This window comes from Lynx rufus, unplaced genomic scaffold (assembly GCF_022079265.1).
Source record: "Lynx rufus isolate CCGP_SWC_20201006 ecotype Redwood Valley unplaced genomic scaffold, mLynRuf1.p SCAF_25, whole genome shotgun sequence".
Taxonomy (NCBI): domain Eukaryota; kingdom Metazoa; phylum Chordata; class Mammalia; order Carnivora; family Felidae; genus Lynx; species Lynx rufus.
In genome coordinates, this window is record NW_025814840.1 from 8,401,035 (window position 1) to 8,415,045 (window position 14,011).

The following is a 14,011-nucleotide window of genomic DNA, read 5'->3' on the forward strand; positions in this document are numbered from 1 at the left end:
ACGCACACACAGAGTTAAATAAAAGTGATCTACCTACCGTAGATGCTTCTAAGCTGGTTTTCTCTCAACAGTAGGCCGTGGATGCTTTTCCATATTAATAAATATAAACAATCTTTTTAATATATTTTAAAAGTATAACATACGCTTGGGGTACACGGTATTCTACCCCTGAGGCAGCATGCTTTATTAAAACCCAAGTGTTATCATTCATTTTGCTAAAATACAAGCCTAGGAATGTCACAGTCATGTCGCCACTACGGGCATTTAGTCCTTTGAGTCTCACTTACCTAACCTTGAACTGAAGACGTGGTGGGGAAGCACAAGGAGACAGTGACCCAGAACTTGGGCACTGCTAAGGCAGCAGGCCCAGAGGTGAACAGAGTGCCTCCAGGTGTCTGAGGAGTAGGACACCCGTGGGACAAAGACTAAAGGAGAGCAGCTGGGTGCTAGAAATGGTCATCTCCGAGGAGGCACATTTCAGTCCACCCTGCTAAGGTTTGGGTCTCCCCAACTCTCAACCCTTCAATGCAAGCCTCAGCCAAGTTCAAAGATGCAGGGTCCGGAGCTGCCTCAAGCAGAAGGAGGTTCTTTCCATTGCACTCAATGCTGGCCAACCAGCCAACGAGGAAGTTACTAGAAGGAGGAAAATAAAGAAAACGTAGCTATAGAGGAAGGAAATGAGTTTTACCGAGTGCTTACTGGGAGCCAGGCTATCTGCTTATTTGTGAAAAGCAGTGACGTAATTGAACATCTGTTGAAGACGAAATTTCTACGAAACTGGAAGTAGAAAGGAATTTCCTCACCCTGGTGAGGGGATGTCAAGGAACAACGTATCACTCACATCATAGGTAATGGGGAAGGATTAAAGGTACCTTACCTGGCAACTCCTTCCAATGGCTCTGCTTTTATTTTATTTTATTTTATTTTATTTTAATTTTTTTAGTACCAATACTTTTTTATGTATTCACTGCATTTTCCCAGGGTAAAGAGAGAGGGGAAAGGGCCAGCGTGTACCCAGTACAGCAACATCAGCCAACAAGTAAACACTGGCCCGAGATGGAGTCACTACAGCCTGAAAGGGCTCATCTCCCGCAGTTCAGAAATGAGGGCAGGGGACCAGGGACAGAACAGATAGGTACACCCTTCCTTACCCTCCCACCCTCCCCAGAAATTCAAGATCTCACACAAGGCTTTGGTTCCTAGCAGTAAACGTGTAGCTACATGCGTCCGCGTCCTATTAAACGATCTTGTGGCCGCCTGGACGTGCGTTTCTTCGGGTTGACGCTCTGCCCTCTTTCTCTCAAAAATAAACATTTAAAAAATAAAAAAATACTTAGAGATGAGGACTCCTCTGCCCCCTTCAGCTCCAGCACAGCGATCCCTGCAAACTCCCGTAGAAATCACCCAGGCGGACTTCCATCGGGCAGATGCGTCCACGGAGCTACCCGGACAACCCCCCAAACGGCAGTGTTACCTGGCCAAGGAGACAGGCCACCATTTGTCCCCAAGATAACAAAAACTCTGCTCAAGCCGCCCCAGGCGTCCGTGCAAAGTCTCAAGCGCCGCTCAGGGCTCAGTTCTGGAAATCTTCACACGTGCCAGTCCTGCCTCCAATGGCAGACTTCCAAGTGGCCGCACAGTAGGGCCACAGGGGCCCCTCGCGCCACCCCCACCCCCCGCCCCCAGGGCTCCACACCAGTCTCTTCGTTCCCTCCGCCCCCACTCCTGCTCACTGCTGCCACGGGAGCCTTTTACATCCTCCTCCTCCTTTCGGATTTCAGGTCATGGGCCGCTTTCCTGACCTCACCCACCGGGCCATGCTGGCCCCCTTCCTTTTTTCCTAACGGCGTGTGTCAAAGTCGTGGTTGAGCATTTGGTGGTGCCACGCTCTCACTACTGTTTGCATTTAGACTGCAGGCTCCTCGAGGGAACGGCGTTCTCAGGCCTGAGCCTCGCACGGTGCCTGGCACAGACTAGAAGTGCGGGAAGCGTTCACTGATGGGCTGGCAGATGGACCGAAAGCGTTCACTGACCGACTGACGGACAGACGGGACATAAAGTCGGGCTCATCCTGCTGCCGCAACCCGATCCTTCCCACCTTCGGATCGTACCTTCCAAGCCGTAACTTTGTGAGGTTGCTTGGTGGGGTGCCAGCTCTCTCAAAGTTGCTGCTTAAACCCTGTTTACCCAAACCCCAAGTTCAAGGTGGGGAGAGGTCAGACCCACTCACAGTCCTAGCCAGATGGTGAAAGATGGCAATTTTGCTTGACACCAGCCTGGCAATTTCTTGAGGACCTTCCGACTCTGACTGTGTGACTTTGGATGAGTTCCCTGGCCTTCATCTGTAGAACGGGGATCACAGAACCACTGGGGGCCATGGGCTCCGCCCACTACCCTGGGCTCTGTGTCGTTGCCACTCAGGCGCCCCCAAAATCTTTTCGATAAAATTTTAAAAAGTGAAACGACTAAGCCTCTAGAGATCTAGGATATTTTGGCTCCATAAACTTTGTCACCAGGGTCCCTTGGATCTGTTGGTTGTTACCGGGCATGAAAGACGTTGCCCTAGGTGATAAATTAACTTCAGCTACGAGAAGTTCTCAGTTCCAAAAACCAAAGGTCAGACCAGTCAGCTGGTCCTCCAGGCGCGTCCGTGGAGAGTGAGGATGGCTGCACACAAATGCATCAGTGAAAGGTGCTACACGGGGAGAGAGGAAAGGGTCCCTCGTTCAATAAAAAAAAATACTGTTCCCTCGTTCACTTTGCTTCCGGGCGGCCACAAGATGGCACTGTTTCCCCTGTACTCACTTCGTCTCTGCGCCTGTAGAAGATTTTGTTATCTCTGTGGAAATAATACCCCGATGGTCGTCGTTTGATTCTTTTCTTTTTCTCCAGGAGAGGAGTAGCACAGCATGGGTCAAGTCAAGGATGAGATCTGCAATCAGGCGAATTCAGGTTCAAAGTTTAGCCCTGCCACAAATTCTTCTAACACAAACTGTTACCGCCTTGGATTTAACATCTTTTGAGTTTGTTTCCTTATCTATAAAATGAAGACACATCTCACCTGTCCTTCTTATAATTATGAAGAACAAGAAGAAAATACATTTCAACCATTAATGTGCATAAGAATCGTCTGAGGAGGGGCTCCTGGGTGGCTCAGTCAGTTGAGCGTCCAACTTCAGCTCAGAACATGATCTCACGGTTCATGAGTTCGAGCCCCAAGTCCGGCTTGATGCGGACAGCTTAGAGCCTGGAGGCTGCTTTGGAGTCTGTGTCTCCCTCTCTCTGCTCCTCCAAGCAAAATCAATAAATATATTTTTTTAAAAAATTTAAGAATCACCTGAGAAAAAGTTTACATGAATATTTGCAGGCTCCGCTCCTAGAGATGTTTCAGTAAGTCCAGTGTTGCGCGTGGGAACCTGTATGTTACCAAGCACCTTTGATCATTGGGAGGCCCGGGGACCACAATGTAAGGAACTGCCCTTTGCAAATACATACCAGTGACAGGAGAGAGACTCAGGCACGGAAGTTATTCTTCGCTTGCCTTGTAACAGCATTTGTGATTTTCTATTTTATTTATTATTTTATTTTTTTAAGTTTCTTCATTTTGAGAGAGAGCACGTGTGTGTGCGTGTTCACGCGTGCGAGTGCAGGGGAGGAGCAGAGAGAGAGGGACAGAGAACGAGAATCCCAAGCAGGCTCCACGCTGTCAGGGCAGAGCCCGATGTGGGGCTTGAACTCATGAACCGTGAGATCATGACCTGAGCCGAAATCGAGAGTCAGACGCTTAACCGATTGAGCCACCAGGTGCCCCTGTGATTTTCTATTTTAAATAAAAGTTCCACAAAATCTCCACTGCTCATAGATTAACTAGCGAGGGCAGGCATCTGTATTTTGTTCATTCTTTGGTGGTTCATAGCCAGTATTTGAAATATTTCTGTGGTGGTGGCTAGACCTGGGACGGCCTGTGGAGCATTCCCAGAGGTTTTACTCCATTTATCGGTATATTTCGGTGACAGGACTTGGCAAACTCAACAGAGTTGTCTTGAGTTTTGCCTTTGGAGCCCCAAAGGCTCATTTCCGCTTCCAGATAAATGACCCAGTGCCTTCCGGTAATGACCGAATCATGGCTTCATTCACCCTGCAGACACAGCTCCAAGGTTAGCAATGAAATTCCATGACTCCCGGGAGTTGTCCATCACCGTGGCTCTGGATGACCCCCAGGATTCCTTGACTGGTACCAGCAAGGTGTTCACAATTCCCGAGCAAAGACCCAGCCCCCACCCCCTCCCCAGAGGGTGCACCCCTACTGGGCTGTTGCCCCGCAGGGAAGGTCTGATTCGAAGCGGGAATATAGGGGTGCCCGGGTGGCTCAGTCGGTTAAGCATCTGCCTTCGATTCAGGTCATGATCTCACAGTTCAGGGGACTGAGCCCCACGTCGGTCTCTCTGCTGTCAGGACGGAGCCTGCTTTGGATCCCCTGTCCCCCCTCCTCTCTCTCTGCCCCTTCCCTGTTTGTTCTCCCTCTCTCTCTCAAAAAATAAACAATCATTAAAAAACAAACAAAGTGGGAACGTAGTGGAGAGGGATGCAGTGTGGCCCCTCGGCCGTGGCCCGGGAGGAATAGCTCGGATTGTCTAACCACGGCCCCCGGGGGTGGCTGTTTTCCTATCGTCTTAGGTACGAGCAGACAGGGCTGTTAGCACAGGTTCAGAACCGGCTACAGAGCCTTGCCTCACTTGGACTGTGTCCAAACGTCGCACCGGTGGAGAGAAGACAGCATTCGGCCACAACTACAGGATTTGGTTTTCCAGCAAATAGCTGCCGAACGACTACGACGTCTGAGTCAGGCACGTTTCCAGTCCTTTCACTAAAAGGCTGAGACTGCCGTTGGCGAGCTGAGAGCCTGGCCCAGGGAGACGCTCCAGAAAGAATCCGTGGACTCGATTGCCCTTAGGGGGGCCCGCGGAGACCGTTTGCCGGATCGGCAGAACCCTGAATCCGTGCAGGAAGGGGCCTCAGTGGGGCGCGGTCCACACCCATCCCGCCAAGGCTGTCTTGTGAAGGTTTTCCTCTGTCCTGGGGTATTTTCTCCACTCCTGCGATGCTGAGCGTTTCCCACGCATCACACCTTACTCATCTTTTCACTGAGAAAGGATTTTCTTAACAGCTTGGAATTTGGAAAGTCCCTTCCTTCCTTCCCACCGCCCCCTCGCCACCTTTTTGTTTTTAATTGAGGTGAAATTCACATCGCATACGACGACCTGTGTTGAAGTGTGCAGTTCGGTGGCATTTGATGTACTCGCAGTGTTGTGCAACCACCACCTCATTCTAGTTCCAAAACATCTCACCACGCCCGAGAACACCCAGCGCCACCCGGGTCCTGCTGCTCACTGCCCCCTTCCTCCAGCCTCTGGAAACCACCACTCTGCTTTCTGTCTCTGAGGGTTTGACTAGCCCGGATAACTCATATGATCTAATACGCCTGGCTTCTCTCGTGAAAGCGCACTGCTTAGCACAAGAAGAATTCAAGTGATGCTGTACGTTTTATTGTCTTGTTTTTTAAGTTTTATTTATTTATTTTGAGAGAGACAGAGACGGCATTAGTGGGGGAGGGACAGAGAGAGAGAAAGAGAGAGAGAGAGAGAGAGAGAGAGAGAGAGAATTCCAAGCAGACTTTACAATGTCAGCACAGAGTCCGAGGCAGGGCTTGATCTTACACGCCGTGAGATCATGACCTGAGCTGAAATCAAGAGTCAGATGCGAAACCGAGTGAGCCACCCAGGTGCCCCGAGGCCATAGATTTTAATCGCTGCATAGTCAGAGGAAGAAAAGGCTTACTGGTCTCTTCAGTATCAGAGGGTGACATAAGGAAAGGGAAACATATGTAATGCTGACAGATTTCTGTATCCTAGGGCTAGTTTCCTTTGGATAAAGATCCAGAATTCAGAAGACAACAGTAATGGCTTAGCTACATCATCTCATACCCCTACCTCAATTTCCTCCCTCCTGGCTCTGAGAGCAAGTGTTTGCAAAGGGAAGTTTACGGAGATGGTCTCCTGTGGGGGAAATGGGATGGGACAGAGGATCTCAGACGTACAGAGGTCTGATTCTCATTCTTCCCTCTTACGGAGTATTATCCTTGGGCCATGCAAGTACCCATTTTAATTTTATTCATCGATGCATGTTATTCTCAGACTTCGTGGCCGCTACCGTTACCCCCTTTGAAAGAAGAAGGTTCCAAGAAGACAAAGTATGTAAACATTCATGCGTCTTTCTGCCGAAAACTCACACTGAGTTTTTTACCCTAGACAGATTCCTAAGTAATGAGCAATGCCCTCGGTAGGAATGCTTAGTCACGCACTCACTGGAAGCCTAGTGAACTTTCACTGAGAGCCAACAAGGCTCTGGCAGGAGATCTAGCAGTAGGTGAGCAGTGCTTGCCCCTACCTGGAGAAGGTTCTCGACTGACAATACAGGTGACCGGACCGGGCTCAGTTCAGCCAGGTACCTTCTCGGCCTCCTATGGCTTTTCAACTGTGTGTGTGTGTGTGTGTGTGTGTGTGTACGCATGCGCACGTGCGTGAACTCTTCACTCTGTTTCAAGTTTACAAAGCGCGATGGTTCCCAGTGAGGGCTAAAGTGGCGTTCTTTGTTTCCACGGGATTCTTTCATGATTACCCTTTACCCCATGACTGAGGAGGCAACTAACTGGCTTTCGAAGCACAAGCCCATACAGACCCTTAATATTAGAGCCTGTGGACGGGACAGCTACGTATTGAGTAGGTACCCAACGATATCCTTGGAATTCGGTTACATTCTAGGGATACAGTAATAAATAAGATGGACACTCGGGTTTATCTCAGGGTGGAAATATACAGCAGGAAACAACTACAGTGATTAACCAAATAATGTATTCTCTGATAAGGGATACCAAGAAAAAACGCAGGTGCTAGGAATTGGCGTAACAGAGGAACTTAATGTAGAAGGGTGTCAGGATAGAAGATCAGGAAAGAGCTTCTCAAGAAAACGGCATCACACCTGCGTCCTTCCGGATCTAAATGCCTCTCTCTCTAGATATGAGCAGAGATATTCATGAAAACTTCAAGACGATGATCTCCAGGCAGAGGGCATTGGAATTACGTGGGATTATTCTTTTTCCTTGAGATCTTAGAACACGGATGTATATACCCTCAAAAGTTATACGTTAAAGACATTTCCTGGGCAAATAAGGTACACACACATTTGTTGAGGGTCCTGGTCAAGTGGAATCGAGTCAAATCCATCCCTGGACTGAACTGTGCTGATTTTGTAGTTTAATATGGAACTCTTTGATATTCACAGAGGAACTTAGGAAATCTCCAGTTTCATTTTTCTGAGAAGTGGATTGCAAAATATCCATTAGCAATTCAAAAAACAGACAGCGTCTGCTAGACGCTAATTGAAGCCATCACATGAGGCGAGCTTTCCCGTACTTCCAGGCAGGGTGCTTTTATGAGGCATCCCGCTGGTCAGAGACTCTCTACTGTGCAGATGTACAAAGGAGGATACTGGGCAGAGTTGCTACCGCATGGAAGCTTGCTCTCCAGCCGGAAAGACAGGCCAAGCAGCTGGAGTCACAGGCTGAGGGCACGTGGTCTGTGTTCTCTTGTTCCTGCAAATAGCCCAGGACGTCAGGCAGGGCATTTTGACTTGGTCATTTAATTTGACCTTGGCGACGGTGAGCACACCCAGATCATCTGGTGGGGTAAGTTTAACCTTTCGAGGACGGTACTCGTGCCCAGAATGTGTAATGTGGAGGCTCAGTGCAAAAATCTGAATTCCTGGGGCGCCTGGGGATGCTCAGTGAGTGGAGCGTCTGATTCAGCTCCGTCCATGATCTTGCAGTTCGTGAGTTCGGGCCCCGCGTCGGGCTCTGTGCTGACGGCTCAGAGCCTGGAGCCTGCTTCGGATTCTGTGTCTCCCTCTCTCTCTCTCCCCACTCATGCTCTGTCTCTCTCTCTCTGTCTCAAAACTAAATAAACATTAAAAAAAATTTTTTTTAATCTGAATTCCTAACTTATTTCTCCAGTAATGGATTCTGGTGATGCCCCTTTGAAACACACTTACCTGGAGGACCTGTAGATGCTCTTCAAGGGGCTCTGAATCCTCAAAAATTAAATACCATGTATGAGCTTGAACTTGCATGTACATTTGTCAAGGAAACAGTCCATTCGGTTCATGAGTTTACTCTAAAATCCCTGTTGGAAATGGGTTAAAACTTACCTCATGGAGAGTAAATATTGCTTTGCACTTCCCGAGTGTGAGGTCCTCCCTCATCCGGGCGGTTGACACACATCGTCTCATTCCCACAAAAACCTGTGAACTAAGGACTCTGCCAATAATGAAAATGAGGCTCAGAGAAATTACATATTCCATCCTCACCCCCATGCCCCGGTACGATTCATCCATTTAAAGCATATAGTTCAATTTTTTCAGTATATTCACAGAACGGTGCAGCTATTACCGTAATCTAAACGTAGCACGTTTTATCACCTCCCCCAAAACCCATACCCATTAGCAGTGAGTATCTCCTCACCCTCAGCCCGAGGGAACCGCTCGTGGCTTTCTGTCTGTATCTTGGGCCTTGCACATCAGGGCAATCACGCACTGTGTTGCCTCTTGGGACGGGCTTTTTCCAGCTAGCGTATTATTTTCACTCTGCTGTACTAGCTCGTACTCTGTATCAGCCCCTCACTCCTTGCTGGGGACCCATGCGACTCCACAGTACGGATACGTCACTTTCGTTATCGGTTGATGAACACGTGGGTCGTTCACGCTCCATGCTGCGGACACCCGTGTACGAGTTTGCGGCGGGCAAACTCCCACTTCTCGTGGGTGTAGACCTAGGGCTCAGTAGAATTGCTGGATTACGGTTCACGTTTTGATACACTGTCGAAGTTGTCTACAGAGGGACGGCACCACTTTACACATCCAGCCGCAACGAACGCGATCCCAGCTCCCCCACGTTATCCCTGACACTTGTAACTGTCTTTTTGATTAGAGCCAGCCTCAGGGAGTGTGGTGTCTCACTGTTGTTCTGATTTGCAATTCCCTACTGACTAAGGATGTTGAAAATGTTTTTGTGAGCATATTGCTATCTGTACAGCTTCTTTGGAGAGACTTCTCTGCAAGTCCATTACCGTTTTTCATTGGCTCATCTATTAAAAAGACATCAAATTGTAAGAGCTCTGTACGCCCTCTGGCTGCAAGTCATTTATCAGGTACATGCTCTGCTATGTGTCCTATCCTGTGGGCTCTCGTTTCACTTTCTTAATGGCATCATGTGCAGCATGAAAGGTTTTTTTATTGTCTTTTTGTTTATTATTTATTTATGAGGGAGAGAGAGAGAGACGGAGACACAGAATCGGAAGCAGTCTCCAGGCTCCGAGCTGTCCGCACAGAGTCCCAACTCGGGGCTCGAACTCACGAACCACAAGATCATGACCTGAGCTGAAGTTGGATACTCAACCGACTGAGCCACCAGGTGCCCAGAAAGTTTCTAATTTTAATACAATTCACTTTGTTTCTTTCTCTCGTCATTTGTGCTTTTGGTATTTTATCTAAGAACCCATTGTTGGGGCGCCTGGGTGGCTCAGTCGGTTAAAGCGTCCGACTTCAGCTCAGGTCACGATCTCGTGGTCCGTGAGTTTGAGCCCCGCGTCGGGCTCTGGGCTGATGGCTCAGAGCCTGGAGCCTGTTTCTGATTCTGTGTCTCCCTCTCTTTCTGCCCCTGCCCCGTTCATGCTCTGTCTCTCTCTGTCTCAAAAATAAATAAAACGTTAAAAAAAAAATTAAAAAAAAAAAAAGAACCCATTGTTTAACCCAAGGTCACGAAGACTTGCGCTTTGGTCCAAGAATTTAATACTTTTATAACTTGCATTCGGGCCTATGTTCTATTTTGACTTAATTTTGGTATATGGTGTGAGATAGGAATCCAACCTGATATATTTGCCTGGGGAGACCCAGTGATCCCAGCACCACCTGTTGAGAAAAAGATTCTTTCTTCTTTGAGTTGCCTCGGAGCACTCGTCAAAAATCAGTTGAGGGTAAATGCTAGGGTGTCTATATGAATACTTCGTTCTAGTCCACAATCTACATGTCTGTCCTATGCCGGTACCACACTATCTTTATCACAGTACATTTTGAAATAGGAAAACACACATGCCCAACTTTGTTCTTTTTTGAAGATTACGCTGGCAGGGTGCCTGGGTGGCTCAGTCAGCTAAACGTCTGCCTCTTGATTTTGGCTCAGGTCACGACTTCACAGTAGTGAGATCGAGCCCGGCCTATGGGCTCTGCGCTGGGAGTGGAGACTACTTAAGATTCTCTCTCTCCTTCTCCTTCTTCGCCTCCCCCACTCTCTCTCTGTCTCAAAAAAATAAAAGACTTTTAAAAGTTTTTAAAAAATCAAAAGAAATAGGGGCATCTGGATGGCTCAGTCAGTTAAGCATCCAACTCTTGGTTTCAGCTCAGGTCATGGTCTCACAGTTCATGGGATCAAGCCAGCCATGGGCTCTGCACTGACAGCTGGGAGCCTGCTTGGGATTCTCTCTCTCCCTTTCTCTCTGCCCCTCCTCTGCTTGTGCACTCTCTCTCTCTCTCTCTCTCTCAAAATAAATAAATAAATAAACATTAGAAAAAAATTTTAAACAAAAAATAAAGATTGCTTTGGTTGTTTGGGGTCTTTTGCATTTCCACATAAATGTTAGTATCAGCTTGTCAATTTCTGCCCAAAAAACAAAACCCACCATGTAACTGCAAAGCAAATTTATGCTTTATCTTCCTTTGCTTGCTTGATATTAGACTCAGAATATATGACATTGGCAGACATATATATTCAAGATGTTGTGCTATTGAAAAATATTTCTAGAGTCAATTTTCACCAAGTAATCATAAAAACAAAAACCTGACTACGGTAGTCAAAAATGGAAAAACCGAAATATTTGCAAGATTCTGGGTTTTCGAAGCTATTAGAATTTAATGTCCTACTGAGTGCCATACTCCAAAGGCTTTTTTACCATCTTAGTGACTGATCGCCGCATGGAAGTTAATGTCACATGCTGAGAGTCTAACATTTGCAATAAGAAAGCCAACGGGTTTATCGTTAAAATTGAAATGATTTGTTTCTAACTGGTGGAATGAAGGTTCCAGTTGGCTTTCAGTGAGCACTCTTCGTAAAGAGCATACTTAGGTAACAAGAGTATTCCTACCAATGAAAAATCAAGTTGTATATAATTGAGACTCTCTTTTTTTTTCCTTTTAAACTATGTTTTTCAGCATTCAAAGGTGCCCAGAGTCCTATGATTTCAAATAATTCCACAAGAGGAAAGTTGAGAAGGAAGAATTGCACATGTAATATTGTTTTCCTAGTAACGGCGTGTCTTATTTACTAAACTCATTTAAGCAGTACTGAGTACTTACAATGAGGGAGATACCATGCCCAGCTGTGGGACCGTAGTGAGAGCAAAACAGAGACTCAACTGATGCCAACGGTCAAGTTGGGGGAGACCTTCCTCCAAGCCTGCTGCTTTCGTGCTGTGATCTGTGAGTTTCTTCCGAATCTGCCTGAATTCCCAGCAGCATGGCCTTGGTCAACACTTGTAGCCTCGCGTGTAAAATGTGTGTCGGGCTGTGAGGATTCCGTGATGTGAAGAAAGCGCCCAGTTTGCAGCAATGCTCCAGGAAAGGAGCGCGGCTTATGCACAGGGCACAGGTCTTACGCATCCTTTCAGACTCCTTTCTCTGCACCCACCTCTTGGAACCCAAGCTGTCAGGACAGCTCCTTAAACTCTACTCGTGCCCCCCATTCTAGTCCCAAGGCCACGTCATAATTTGCTTTGAGGTGTTCACTCAGCCTTGACTGACCACCTGCACGCTTGGAATTTTTTCTGGTTCTGGTCACCATTTCTGGCACAGAACACCCACATGCTAGCGTCCCAAGGTCACTGAGAGGGTTGGATGACCGCCAGAAGCACAAGGATATTATCTCCTTGAGGGGAAAAATTTGACCACTGGGAACCATCAGGCAAGAGGAATCTGGGCAGATAAATCCTGTCTCCTTCCTCTTTCTTCCACGGAGAGTGTTTCCTGGCCACTCAAATGGAGAATACCCGAAAAGCTATGCCTGCTGAGCGGCTCTCTGGGTGTGTTTTCGCGACTTGCCGTGGATCGGTAGACAAGCATCATTGCAGGTGGACTCACCTGCTTCCTTGTCCAGACACACTTCAGCAGAGTTCAGGCAGAAATTCTCTTGCCGTTACTGCCTTTCTTGGTCTGAGATGATTTTTCGTGGAGATTTCGGGTAAGAAATTGCTAAGAGCATTGACACAAGCATTGATAATTTAACAGAAAACTCCCTCTTTGAGCGTAACCCCAATGTTCCTGGAAACCTCTTTTTAGATCAGGCTCTCTGGAACGCTGGAAATGGTAACACAAGAAAAGAAGCATCCCAGCTGTTGATTCTGTCCTGCGGAGGAAGCTACAGAACTCAAGCTTCCTCCCTTTTTTCTCCCACTTTCCACATGCTATCTGTCACCGATGGCCAATGCGAGTCGATATTTTTGAACCACTTCCTTGCTCTTGGTCCCGCTATCAACTTTTTCAGACTTTAGTCATCACTCTTCCAGAAAACATCCTCAGAAGTGCTGGTCTGCCGGCCTCCAGCGTCACTCTTCTCGAACCCATTGTCCAAACTGCTCCAAGATCAGTCGGTCTAAAAAATAAGGTAAATTGCTTCCTCCTCTGCTCACCAAACCTCGAAAACTCCCCACCGCCTTTCGGAAAGAGCCTTCAGGTCAAACCCCTTCTATGACCATCCGCCCCTCCTCCAGGAGTAAAGTACAAAACTGTATGATAAATATTGAGGAGGGACATGCTAAGCGTTGTGAGAACACAGAGACAGGCTCCCATTGTAGCTGGGAAGTGGGCGCCATTGTCAGGGGGCTATTGATAATTGAGCAGCGTCTTTTCTGAAACTAGATTTAGAAAGAGTGCAAACCACTTGATGAGGGAAACAAAGGCGACAGAAATGTAGCTTACCTGGAATCTCCTTACAGCCCACAGCCGGCTGGTAGACACCTGAAACATGTAGGGTGTGACCTTCCTCAAGCAACTCATGGCTGCCTTACTTCCTTAATGTTCTTGTTTCATTACAGACTAAAAGTAACCTTATCTTACCAGCAGCTAGCCCCTCAAGGTCCTGAAAGCCTGGCTTTCAAATTCCTTAGAGACTTGGTGCTATCCCTAACCCCCACTAACTTAAAAGGGTATAATCAGTCGCTCCTCAACAAGCCCAGTGCAGCTCTTTGTGCCCGTGGGTCCTGTGCCCATGCTTTCATAAAATTACTTTTTTGCACCAAAGACGTCTTCAAGAGTTCTTGCTTGGCCATTTATTCAAGAACCCCAGCACACTGACTCTTTTACTGTTCTTTCTCCCAGATAAGGATGTTCCCTCCGGCAGATCACAAGATTGCTCGGCCCATACTCCTCCTTTTTGGGGGAGGGGGGTATGCGTTCCTTCCACACTCCCTACCCCACTTCCCCACCCTCCACCCACCCTAAACCCTACCCCCCACCACCCCACCATCCAAATTACAATTTCCCATACGCTTTGAATTGTCGGCCTCGGCCACATGACTTCTTTGTCTAGTGCAATGTGAATGGAAGCATGTACCTCTTCTGAGGAGAAGCTTTAAGAGCCATACCGTGAGTGGTCCCATCATTTTTTTTTTTCTCCCTTTACTAGGAGATCAGCAGGTTGCCGCTAAAGGCTGACCTTCCAGTCTGGGTCCAGAACAAAGATTATTTGGAATGGAACTGTAGTGGACCCACAATGGACAAGTGATGCGCCTGAGATAAATATTTGCTGTTGTACGTCTCTGGGGTTTGGGGGGTTGATAGTTACTGTGGTAAAACCCGGTCTAAGCGGATCCATACCTTCCTTTACCAAGTGTCCCGGCCACCCATTGCTGCC